We start from the raw sequence: 13,062 nt of genomic DNA, 5'->3' as shown, positions 1-13,062 counted from the left end.
GGCTTCAAATTTACTTTTATTAAATATAATAAATAATTACATACTTTATTTAATGATGTATCGAAAATATTATATCTAGAATTTATCTATATTGTAGATAAAGATAACATTTTCCAAATAGAAACAACTAAATATAACATATTTATTTTAGCATATTTTAGTATACAATGCGTATTCATTTTATTTGTATAGAAAGAAGAAGCGAAATTTCTAGTACTACATTTCATTGAATCAATAATGTAGAGCAAAATAATTTATTGTGTACAGACATTTACTACACATATTCATTGTGTTTGTATTTTGTGAAATAAAAGTTTATTTATAGCTTAAAAGTGTCACGCTTACATTTTATTGAGCGTTATATTACAAACGATTAAATAACTAAGCATTGGGTGAATAATATAAATTTCTATTAAATAAATATAGTAGATATATTTTAGTTTTATATATCATTTATCACTCATTTACTGTAGTATTTCTGTTATTAGAGGTATTTCCGGGTTTAATTAGTATATGCTTTACATTTTATTGATATGTGTTAAATGAATCTAACTTTAGTTCGTTAAGTTAGAAAATTACAATAAAGATAAAAAAGACAGTAATGACAAATGTTGTTTGTTAAATGTTATAGAGTAATTTTGAACTCACTACAATGACTGCACTTATGATATATTATGATGCTACTAATAGTAGTCTAACGTAATAATGCAAAATTAGTTAACTAATTTAACAATATGGAATATGTTTAAAGTAATTAATATAACTCGATAAAGTTAATGTTTATTTTTAATATTGTAACCTGAAGGAAATTGTAGTTTAGGTCACTCTTCGCAACTTTTAAATTTTCTTTTTAGACGATTCTCTAATGGAATATAAAATCAAAAATATGTCCTGAGTAAAAAAAGAGCTTTATTTATTAATAGTTCCTTGTTTAAGAATCATTACAAAGCCTTGCTAATATTTCAATGTCTTTTTTTATAACATACTTTGAGTTAGCTCATAGAATAGAACTTAGTTCATCACCTTTGTTTGAGAAATATAAAAAGTCAGACAATACGGATTCAATTGAATCATCCTTCCATCATCAACCATCTTCACTTTGTGACATGAACTATTCGCTTCAGTCGATCAAATAATTATATGATAAAGATGGTTAATAAAATAAAGATGCCATAACCTTCGATGCCCTTTGCTAGTTTTCACAAATTACTCATGTCCACTCAGCGATTTGATTCAGGTGTAGATCTATTTCATTCATTATTATATATTGGCGTAATAATCAATGGCTTTTTTGATATTATTTTTAACCTTGCACTAGACTATCAACAATATTCCCAATAAAATTTTATATAGGAGAAATTAGTCATTCAATTATTCTTTTATTGATTGTATATTATTCAAAAGCAATGCTATGATAATAAAAAATGTACTTTAAAGTTTTAGATGTCTTGTGGTGGCGAAAATTATTGCAGTTTTTAAAAGAACCTTGATATAAAACTATAAAACTTGATAAAAACTAATGGGATTAGTTAATTTGATTTTTATGATATAACATAGATTCTAAAAAAGAGTAACCATGACAAATCATTAGTATGAACAATATTATAGTCTTGACCTAATAACTTTTATATTTGGAAACACACAGGACTCACACTCTATTTATAGTGCTAGTAAATTGATTTGAATTGCTGACATATACTTGGAAAAGTGATACAAATATCAGTTTTTTTCTCTCTGTCTCGGATATTCAAACTAATATTTCTGGTTGTTCCAATATGCTTGAATAATATTAACTTTTATTATTAAATGAAAATATTATCGATATCTCTAATATAAGTTTCCTTTTTGCAAACTAAAGTTTATCTGCACTGGCCTTGCGGGTTAAATCCGAATCACGGCCCTCGTTATTAGTCCTATTGGCAAGTTATCAGCTTATAGACAATATATTGTATATTATCGAGATGTATGCCATATTAAGATTCTTTTTGGAATATTTAAAACATTAAAAGTTTGTACATTAAAAATAATAAGAACTACAACTATGTTAATTTTATGTATAATATTCTCTGTTGAGTTACACCATGACCGATCTAGTGTATAGATATATTATATTAATAATATACTCTGTACTAGTACATAAATAGTATTAGGATATACCAAATGATAAGATATGTAATTTGCCGGCTTGGTGGCGCAGTAGTAAAGGCGATGGGACGGTCCTCCTACTGTTGTCATAGCCGCGGGTTCGAATCATGCTGGGGCATGGTTGTAAATGTATGTTTGTGATTGTAAAATCCAAGAGTGTAAAATCCGACAAGGAAAATGATGTAATTTATCTTATTTTACATCAATTCAAATTATTGTGTTACAATTTATAATTTATTTATCTCTTTAATTAATGTAACATTATGATAAAAAGTGATTAAAATTTTCTATTGAATTATGAATTGACATAATAATCTTTAAATAAAAACGTTTTTAAACCTTTATTAAAATAATGTGTGAAAATTTAACTAAAACTGATCAAAATTATTGTCAATCAATTAAAATAATATATGCAACAAAGTTATTTTAGTTAGTTTGTTTATTGGGTCAAGATTACAATATTGGTCATATTAGTACTTTGTCATGGTACATTTCTTTAGAATATGCTTTATAATATTTTTTAAAGTTTAATTATATCGGTTTTAAGATAATTGTTATATTATTTTTAATGGTCTATTCTTTATGCTCTATTCTTTAATGGATAATTTTAATATTAATTATAGTAATCATCAATGATTAATAATGTTAATATTTATTAGTAGGATACAATATAAAACAATTATGACGTTATTTATTTTTAACTATTAATTTTATAGTTTTTCTTAAATTATATTTTATTTGTTTATTGTTTATATCAATCAGGGTTTATCTGGCATGGTCTACCGACTGTCCAGTGACTAACTTATTGGCGTAACTGAGATGGTTATTCCTTCTTAGATTTTTTACTGTTTACTAACAACACTTACAATTACAATCACAAACATGTCCATGGCTTGTGGGATTCGAACCCATGACTATACCAGCAGCAGGAGATTTGTCCTTAATAATATGACTATCAAGTTGCTGCGACATTGCGACATTTTAAATAACTACCATTAAATACCTGACATTTTATAAATTGGGTACTTTTTGTGAATGCAATATTTACAGGAATTTTCATTAAACATTATCAGTTTGGATTATCATTTGTTTTAATCGATGTGTTTTTACTACAGTATCTAGAGCAATTTTCATCAAACATTATCAATTTTGATTAGCATTTGTTTTAATCGATTATTATGTTGTTCATAGGAAAATTTTTTCAACAAGTAATATTCGGCAATATATTGGAACTGAAAATAACAAAATTAATAAAAAATTAAACAGAAATATTTTAATGGGCGGAATAATTTCACATGTATTATACCTCAGACAATGCCACTTCTGATTGTCACTTGTTATAATCTATACTAGATAGTGTGGTGTTTATTGGTCTGGTTAATAAACACAATATCTAGTGTATATTAAAATTATCTGACAGTTGGCATCAAAAATAGCCGTACAAAATCTTTTTCTAAAATGTAAAAGAGTCCATAGAAGTGGGAAAAGGTAATTGATAAAAGGTAACGTAGAGATTTTCACAGATGAGTTTCCAAAGAATTCTTAAAATTAGATTTTGCTTAAAAATAATTTTTATTCTGTCATCATTATCATTAGTCTACAGCAGCGTTTGGAGATAGTATTTGCTTCTCATCCAATATACTACTCACAATCTGCCGCAGTCGTCCTAGCCCAAGATATGATAATACTTTGCCTTTTTGGGAGTGATTATTATGTCTTCCAGCCAAAACACCCAATTCATAACAGACGTCTGTAAGGAAGTTATTCATTTTTTTATTCGACATATCTAAGCCATTATAATCAACTATACAAGCTTGTCGCATTTCAACCGAAATACTAATTTTTAATGAGTTTTTATTAAACTATATTAGAAAGAAACATACATATTTCAATCAATTAGAATTATATGAAATTAATCAGTTATTAAATATTATATTATTAAACATTATATCAAATATATAAATTTGTCTATTATTTAATATGCATCTACCATTTGACAAAAAATATATGCAACGTTGCTCAAGATCGACGTCTTTGAACTATAAAGGATCACTACTTGAATGAATTAAATCAGATGTACAATTGAGCATATAAATAGCTTGTACCGTTTATATAGTTACATTAAAAGGTAATAAATCAATACATGAATTTTAAACAGTCCTTGTGAATGTGTGAAGTCTTAGAATAATAAACCTGTTATGTCAAGATTACGAGATGATTTTTATCAATATTTGACCATCGTTCAATAGCCTTAATTAAATTATTGTGGATTTTTAATAGTAAAAACTTTATTTCTATCAGATCATTGTATGAGCTTGTAATTGACTTAGTACAAGTATGAAATAGCCAAGAGGTATGTTTGTTATTATTATTAGGTAGAATTAACTCAAAATTGGCATTGATAACACTGTATTTGGATGATCTCTCTATCATTTTATGAAATGGTGATAAAAATAGTTAATATATTACATGTATATAAGAAGGTGATTGGTTAAGCCTAGAAAACCTTCGACATAACTTACAAATACACTTTATGTATTTGGTGAGATCTATTCAATATAATCTGTTATGAACTGCTAAAGCCCAGTGAAAGATAATATGAATGAACGAACACAAGAATGTTCCTCCATACTTTTGAAATCGATTAAAATCGTTTTAAAACACTCTAATAAGAAGTTTTGTCGATCTGTCATATTCTCTACTCTATCTATGCTGTTTTGTCCCTCTACTGCACGTTTCAATGAAGTTGTAGTAAAACTATTAATGTTATTTAATAAAAACAGTGTTAATATTGTTGAAATCTTTATTGAGTAACAATTTATGAACATGGCGAATGCGCCGTGAGTTGTGAAAAGCTACATTTAAATATCTGATAATAAATGAAGACTTCATTATATCAATATAGATGGGTCACAGCTGTTTGTCAGCAATACGCTGCCCAAACATTGAAAAGCACCGCGCTATTCGAGCTTTTGAAGTAAATAAATAACTTTTTGCAAAACAAAACAACTGTTTATGTGTTTTAATGCAGAAATGTGAAGAACAGCGATAAATATTTTTATATGTTAATTTTTGGACTTGTTTAAAATATATATAATATTGGCGATAGTCATATTAGACCTGTTTTAGTCATAAATATGTTCAAGAATTTGAATTATGCAATACTACATAAAACATAAGTGTACACGGGCAAAAATCTTTAAATTATTTTGCGAATATCATTTCCTTGTACGTTATGAAATTAAAAGGACAACCGTAAAGTTTAACGAATAGTTACAGGTAATTGATACGTGCGACTGTTTCAAATTTCTCTTTAAATTATTCATGGTACGATTCACATAAAATTACATACATATAAATAGGTCAGGCATTGGGATCAGTTAATTTTACGCAATTTTAAATCACATAAGAAATCAATTGAAATGTCTTGATTTCTTATGTATATTAGATAGATAATATGTATACCCAATTTGATTAATTATTTAATTGAAGTACACAGCAAATAATTCCACCCTTCTGCTATTTCCTCCTACTCTTGCTTCATTATCTTTACTGCCTTTCAGTTTCTTGATGATCATTCTATTTTTAAGTTGTTGATCTGGTTTCTTAAGTACAATCTTATAAGCCTGTGTTTTTTTTTTCATTTTTTGGAGCTTAATTTGTTGATTAAATATTAAGAAAAAATACTAATGAAACAAACAATTTCTACTACAAGTCAGTCATTATATGATAATGAATGAATATTTCACTAAAATTATATTCTGTAGCTTCATTTATTGTTTAAATATTAATAGAATTACTATTCGAAGAATTTTCCAGCAAACGTTATAGTATTTTTATAATAATTTCTAGAAAAGTTGGCCATTAGGTAATTATCACTGAATCCCTCACTAAAGGTCATCCCGTGATTGTAAAATGCAGGCATGATTAAGCATTAGAATAATTTTAAATCAAATATGAAATAAATATTTAGCTTTAAGTGTACTCGATCACAATAATAGGATAGTATTATTAAAACAGAAACATATTAAATATCCAACCATTATATCATTAGTCAAAAATACAAATGCTACAATTATTTTGAGGCAACATAATAACACAAAATCTATGAACTTACATAATTTGTTTACTAAAACCTTCCGGTCATTTTCATTTCCTATGCGCTTACGGGACTCACTAAATCTTACAATTAGCCTTTGGAATACTTATAATTAACTAATTGATATCAGCAATATGATCGAATATATTCGCTCAACAATATTTCAAGTACCAGAACAAAAGTTACCATAACAATGAAAAAAATTATATGAAAGAAATATATTTATTTCTTAGCGATGTCACAACACTGATGATATGATCCATGCGTACCTTAACATAATATTGAAACGGCAGCTGCAACCATATGAAAACATTTCATCAGTATTTTGTACTCTCTTTATAATTTGAGATTCTTCTCGAAACCGAAAAAGGTACATTGAAGTGTAATCTATAAACAAATGTTACAGAATCTTTCCTATAATCTGTATAAAATGAAAGGACCTTGATAAAGAAAATAATTTATCCAGTGTAACATAAAATATATTATTTTATAAACAAAAAATACATTTTGTGATTTGACAAACGCTGACTATTTGAATTATCATAAATATTTATAAGAAATTATATCATTTTAGGAGATCTGTGAACTAAATAAACAAAAATCAGACTTTAGATGAGAAGCCTAACTGAAAGGTAGACTAAAAAATTTTGTAGATCTTGGAACTATCACCAGAAACCTAAGTATAAAAAGTAGGCTGAACACAGCTAAAACGAGCTTGTGACTATAATGAAAGTGTAAGCATCAATATATTGAAGTCAGAAGCAAAAGCCAGAAGACCTATAATAAGAAATGAAAAGAAGATAAAATAAAATAAAACAACTAATATATGAAGTTCTAATTGTTAAAGAAGTTATTATGATATGTAAAGCAAATATTGGATTTTTTACATATATTCTTTACAAGTTTGAATATAAAGTATTCATAAAGGTAACAGCAAGGAAAACAAAAAAAATTGGATGTGTTTGATAGTTTCTAGCAAGCCGTGGTCACACACATTGATATTCAATTGATAACATGCCGAATGTCAGAGGCTAATGCCTATATATAGCACAATAAAAATAAAAGAAAAAATTAACAAATTTCATTCGTTAATATGAGGAAAATCAGTTGTCCGTACATAATAACAAGTATAAGCAAGTTCTAAAACCTATATGAACCCAGTGAATATAGTTAAGGGGATGTTTCTTCACAAGTATCAGGTGTATTGGAAAGTCATTACCGTTTTTTTTTTTTAGAAAAAGCTACATAATTTTAAAGAAAATGGAAAATTTTTATTTATTCAAGCAATTTATGCATGTGATCTAAAAAACATCTCCTTTGAGCAAAACCATTTATAGAACAACTTTCTAACTTCTTCGAAATTGCCGATTCGAATTCTTCGCAGTGCTGCTCTGCAAGAGCGCGATCCATTGATACGAAAAATGGATAGTCGCACGGGGCAAAAGTAAGGAGAGTACGGTGGGTGCGGTAATATGTCCCATCTGTGTAGTTTATAACACAAGATCGTGCTGTTAAATCACTGACTTGACTTTTTTCGATGAATGCATGATTCAAATTGATTATTTGCCGTCGGTAGCGATCACTACTAACTGTTTCACCAGGTTGCAACGTAATATACCATGACACTTCGATCTCACAAAACACATAACATTGTCTTGCAACCAAAATTATTTGGCTTTGGATCGATCGGCTGGCTTCGCCAGATGATAACCATGATATTTTACATTTAGGGTTTTCAAAATAAATCCACTTTTCATCCCGTTACTATTCGAGGCAGAAATAACTTCCAATCATACGTTTGAAGCAGCGTTTCACAGACGATTTTTCGATTTTTCATTTGTCCGCCATTCAATTCATAAGGCGCCCATCCTTGCATCTTTTGGATTTTCCCCACTGCTCGCAATCGACTCCTAATCGTTTCTTGGGCCGCATTTAACGCTTCTGCGAATTGTTGTTGAGTTTGGTTTGGCTTGTTATCTAGCAGAACATTCTTTGTCTTGCACATCGAAATCACTAGTTTTCAATTTTTGAAACCACGCATCACATGTTTTTAAGGTTAGAGCAAGCTCACCGCAAGTTTTTACCAACAAGCGATGTCTTTCTGCGGCGTTTTTCTTTTGATTTTTTGGGTAAATTAGATGTGACTCGGTGAATGGAGGTAACACGAAATGATACAGTGGTGTTTACATTATGTGACCGTTATTTATTGAAGTAACATAAAAATGTGGAGATGGTCTAAATCAAACGATGGTCGAGTACTGAATGAAATGATTCAATAACATTCCAGATAAACGTCTCGGGGTTACCAGCTATTCGTTATCGGGTTCTAGTTGGCGCTGCTGGCACCCCGCCCGTGTTCAACATCTGGGATTATATTTTTGGGTATTTTGTAGACCGTTGTTGCACGATGTAAAATTCGACATGCCTCAAGGTCGCTACAGATTAAATAAGAAAAATAATGCGTGTCCCAAATGCACGTTTTCAGGCACGAAACTTGACATTTTCAAAGATGTATAAATCTTTGACGGTGTTACTTTCGCAAAATATAATATGTATAGCTTTGAAACTTGATGTGAGTAGAAGAAAATGGTATATGTATCAAACCATAACGAAAGCCTAGCGATACCTGTTAGAAGAATGACTGCCCTGTAGACTTAGTAATAATAAAATACAACTTTTTCAGAAGAAAGTGCTAAGCCAAATGATTGCTTATACCGAGGCCTTCAAGTTCTGACCATCCTTCAGGAAATCATGAAATGCGACAAGTTGGATAACACTCAGGACGCAGATACAAAAGAATTAAACGATTTGATTAAGTGTGGTACAGTGAAGTGAAATTAACACAAACACATCAGTGTTAATTAATACGTGAACATTACAACTGTAGATACTAAGTAAAGACCGACGTGTTCTCTTAAATATACGTTTATTTGTAGGTTAAACTGGTTGTAATGAAAGAATTAATGGTATTTTAATCAAGTTATCCTCCACGATTATGGTTATGGATCTATAATTTTGACAACCGTTTACTTCTGATTATTACTTCAACATGATGTACATGTTATATTATGGTTATGCATATTACATAAATGTTTATTGTATTTTATAAACCCAAATTTTCACATATCAAAATAGATTTGTAGGCATCAGATGCCCTTAATTATCAACTATGCAATTTTGTCACTTAACAGTATGTTCTAAATGTAAACCATTCCATAAATAAAAGATAAGTATTTTAATTTTTGCAAGATAAAATTTATGGTACAAGTTACAACAGCGACATTTTCCGGTAAAAATTAATTTATAGCTAACTTACTAAAATCAATAGTCTTTTATTATAAAGCAAACATAGTTTACGTTATGTAATAAATCATAATAGACGTTATATAATATTTCGATAACAGTATTACATATATTTTTATTATACCAGACTGTTCACGATATTGATCTCGTAAAAAATTTCTAATAAATTTAAAAATATACGTAATTTTCAAACATCAAAAAAATTATTAAAAAATATATTAATTCTAGAATCTACACTCAAAATTGACCTTGAGCACTTCCTGATTCATTTACTTGGATGGTGTGTTTAGTGAAAAATAACCATTACACAAACAACGCATAACAATCATGCTAGGTAGTCTTTGAAGAAATTATTTGGTAATTTGACATTTTGTCGTTTACTTTAGTTATTGCGAAGGAAGGATATCATATGCATCATCAAGTGAATTAATTTAAATTTGTGACTTATATTTGAGTTTTCGCGCATAAAATACCGTGGTTATACGATAGTTATAATCACTTGTTAGTATTATATAATTATACTTGTTCAATAGATGTAGAAATATCCGGAAAAAGTCAATTATTTTTTATAATCTGATAAAAAATCTTGATGCACAGAATGTTTGTATCAATATTTGAAGATGTACATTTTTAAACATTCTTTTATTTTTTTCCGGACATTTTTAATTTGTTTATTTAATATATAATATTTATTTGCACTTACCTAATCACAACAGGTTTAAATTTTTTCCAAAAAGTACATTTTGTTCATAACCCTAAAATAAATAAAAATTAAATTAGAGCAAATTTGTTAAAATATTGATTAAATATGATATAAGTAATTTCACTTAAAGTATTTGTCATAAAATAGTAAACATTTCATTAAGAAAATATCATATAAATAAATATCAAGTAAGATTTACCGTAGGTAACTATTACCAATAATTCTAATATAAGAACAACTATTCCAACTTAATACTTTGGAAACAATTGCAAGAGCAGGTCTAAAACGGGCTTATGAAATTAGCAAGAAAAGGTCAAGGACCCTACTGCTTACAAAGGTAGAAAAACACCACTTGAGAAATAAACTGAAAGGCAACCACCAGTCTCGTAACTAAAGTCGTATATCCATATAATAAAGCTGAACATGCTTCCGATAATATTAAAATTTTTTAAAATATAACTCTGTAATTTTGCTTTTTTATGTACCTTATAACTATGTATTATTAGGTGTTTATTCAAAAATAACACCAAATAAATAGTTAGACTTGTTTTTCAATAACTGTAGTTTATTTTAGTTTATACACCGAAGCAAGTAGAGCCCTGGGTGGTTATAACACCTAATATATCAATAAAAAATAAAAAATAAAATAAAATACAAAATATGAATTATAAATTCGTCTTTTATTCTTTAAATTTCAGAGTGTCAAAAAGAGGGTCGCGTGTCGGTAGGCTTAATGCCGAGGACCGTGGTTCGAAGTCCAGATAAACCCCTAGTTGGTAAAAGGAAACTTTAAAATATAGAAAAAAAAATTCTGGTTATTTTAGATAAAAAATACGTGAAAAATTTGTACGTGCCTTTGAAATATGAGGGTTTCCCTCGATTTCCCCCCACCAGATCCTAATTTGGTTCCAATGGGAACAATTTAAAAGACTTAGAGGTCTGTGTAGTTTTTATCAACAGACGAAAACCGTGATGAAAAAATAATGAAATTCAATGCAATTCAATCTCTGGCTTTTATTAACTTTTATATATTATTGCGGATAATGATATATCAGCAAAATACGGCAATGTACTTTTAACATTGCGTGTACAGATAATCATATACACATACAGATAAATGATATATCATATTGACGTTAATGGCCAATTACAACTTATTAATATTAACTGCTTTTTTTAAATATTAATATAAATTATATTATTTAAGTTATATAAGTAATGCCACTAGAATTTAATAGTTAAATGCGGTATGATCCCATTAAACTCAACATAATTTTAAATAGTTACATATAATGATAAGTTTTGAGAATAAATTTAAGGTTACTTACAAATCACTTTAGTTTTTAAAATTTAATAGTTAAATTTAATATTAATTAATTTCAATGTTATTGATGAATTATATTCGAAAAGGCTTTACTCACAACAAGATACACTGCACGCACATAGGTAGTATATTAGTCAGGTAGTAGCACTGTTTGCAATACCGTGAAACATATGCTTCTGTGGTTAGTTTATAAGCACCATATATATACATATATATATATATATATATATATATATATATATATATATATATATATATATATATATATATCTACTTTGGAATTACCGTTTATAAAAGACACGGAAACTCGACTTTATTCTACGAATTATACAGCTACCTTTAGTGATCTTTGCCCAATTTAAATCTTCTAATCATTAAAATGCTCTCCATTTCTAAGAAAACTTACACTAGTTTACTAGGAAGCCTTGACAAATACGCGGTATTACTATAAAACTGACGTGTCATCGACCACTATTCCTGGAAAAAAAAAATGAAAGCTGAATCACGCCATTTTAAGCAGCATGATCACCTAGTTGGAATATAAAATAGATATAATAAAGTCAAGTATTACATACAAAACACATACAATTTAATTAACATTAACATACACAAATAAATTATATTCTTATTTTATTAACAAATGTTATATTAAAATGTTTTATATTAATATTAGATTGATGACATCACTGTTTACAGAAATATATGACCATAATATTTTTCCCCAGATTTGGATTAAATACATCTATATTAAAACCAAAAATTATTATATTTCAGCCCGTAAGAATCTTTCTGACATTGATATGTGTACAATTGCATTTACTATTTAATATTAATTTTAACAATATAAATAAGACATACATGTAGAAAAACCAATGCAAGGCATGGTCCATTAATTGGAAGAAAATTTCAATTATCCAGAAAGAATAAGTTCCTGTATAAGTAAATTTTAAAACCTATATCGACCTGGTAATGGAATGGAATCTAGTTCAGATAACCATCATTACCCAGGTAATCAACATAATCACAAAGACACATGAGAAAAGCAGTCTTGGTTTCTTAATAATAAATATATATTTATGAAAACATCTCATATAATTTTGAAAATTATATGATTACTTATATCATTTCAGATTTTCGATTAAAAAACTATGAAGTATTATTCTAAACTGACGTACATGGAATAAGAATTTCAGCAAACATGACACCTTACAGCTATATCTTGTTTGAGATAATATATTGTGGTCATATATTCATGTGAACAATAGTAGTGGTCAATTTTCTTTATTATAACATTTATCAGGATGGCGAACCAACAGAGCAGAAGTTCCATTATTCTGAGAAAGTTTTATACTTGCCACTGTTTAATTCGAATATTACTATATTACCATATAATCTATTTACAATATTATTCTAACTACTACCAACTGATCACTTCGTCAGTGCAAGCAACTAGTTAGATTTGTTTTGTTCCTAATTTAATTTTCGTAT

At 28.1% G+C, this 13,062-nt stretch overlaps 1 protein-coding gene across 9 annotated transcripts in view; it reads right to left on the bottom strand.

Moving 5' to 3' along the window:
- The window catches only part of ClC-a (chloride channel protein 2), a 107,396-nt gene that overhangs the window by 32,540 nt on the left and 61,794 nt on the right, over positions 1-13,062 (bottom strand). For all 9 annotated transcript variants that reach the window (XM_076398404.1, XM_076398401.1, XM_076398409.1 and 6 more), the window contains exon 2: positions 10,251-10,302. The gene's annotated coding sequence lies outside the window, so the exon portion shown is untranslated. The remainder of the gene's footprint in view (positions 1-10,250; positions 10,303-13,062) is intronic.

Source organism: Rhynchophorus ferrugineus, unplaced genomic scaffold, assembly GCF_030347505.1.
Source record: "Rhynchophorus ferrugineus isolate W39M unplaced genomic scaffold, kcgeb_rfMv2 rfM3, whole genome shotgun sequence".
Classification (NCBI taxonomy): Eukaryota; Metazoa; Arthropoda; class Insecta; order Coleoptera; family Curculionidae; genus Rhynchophorus; species Rhynchophorus ferrugineus.
The sequence above is the reverse complement of the archived record's forward strand: the minus strand, read 5'-3'. Positions and strand labels throughout refer to the sequence as shown.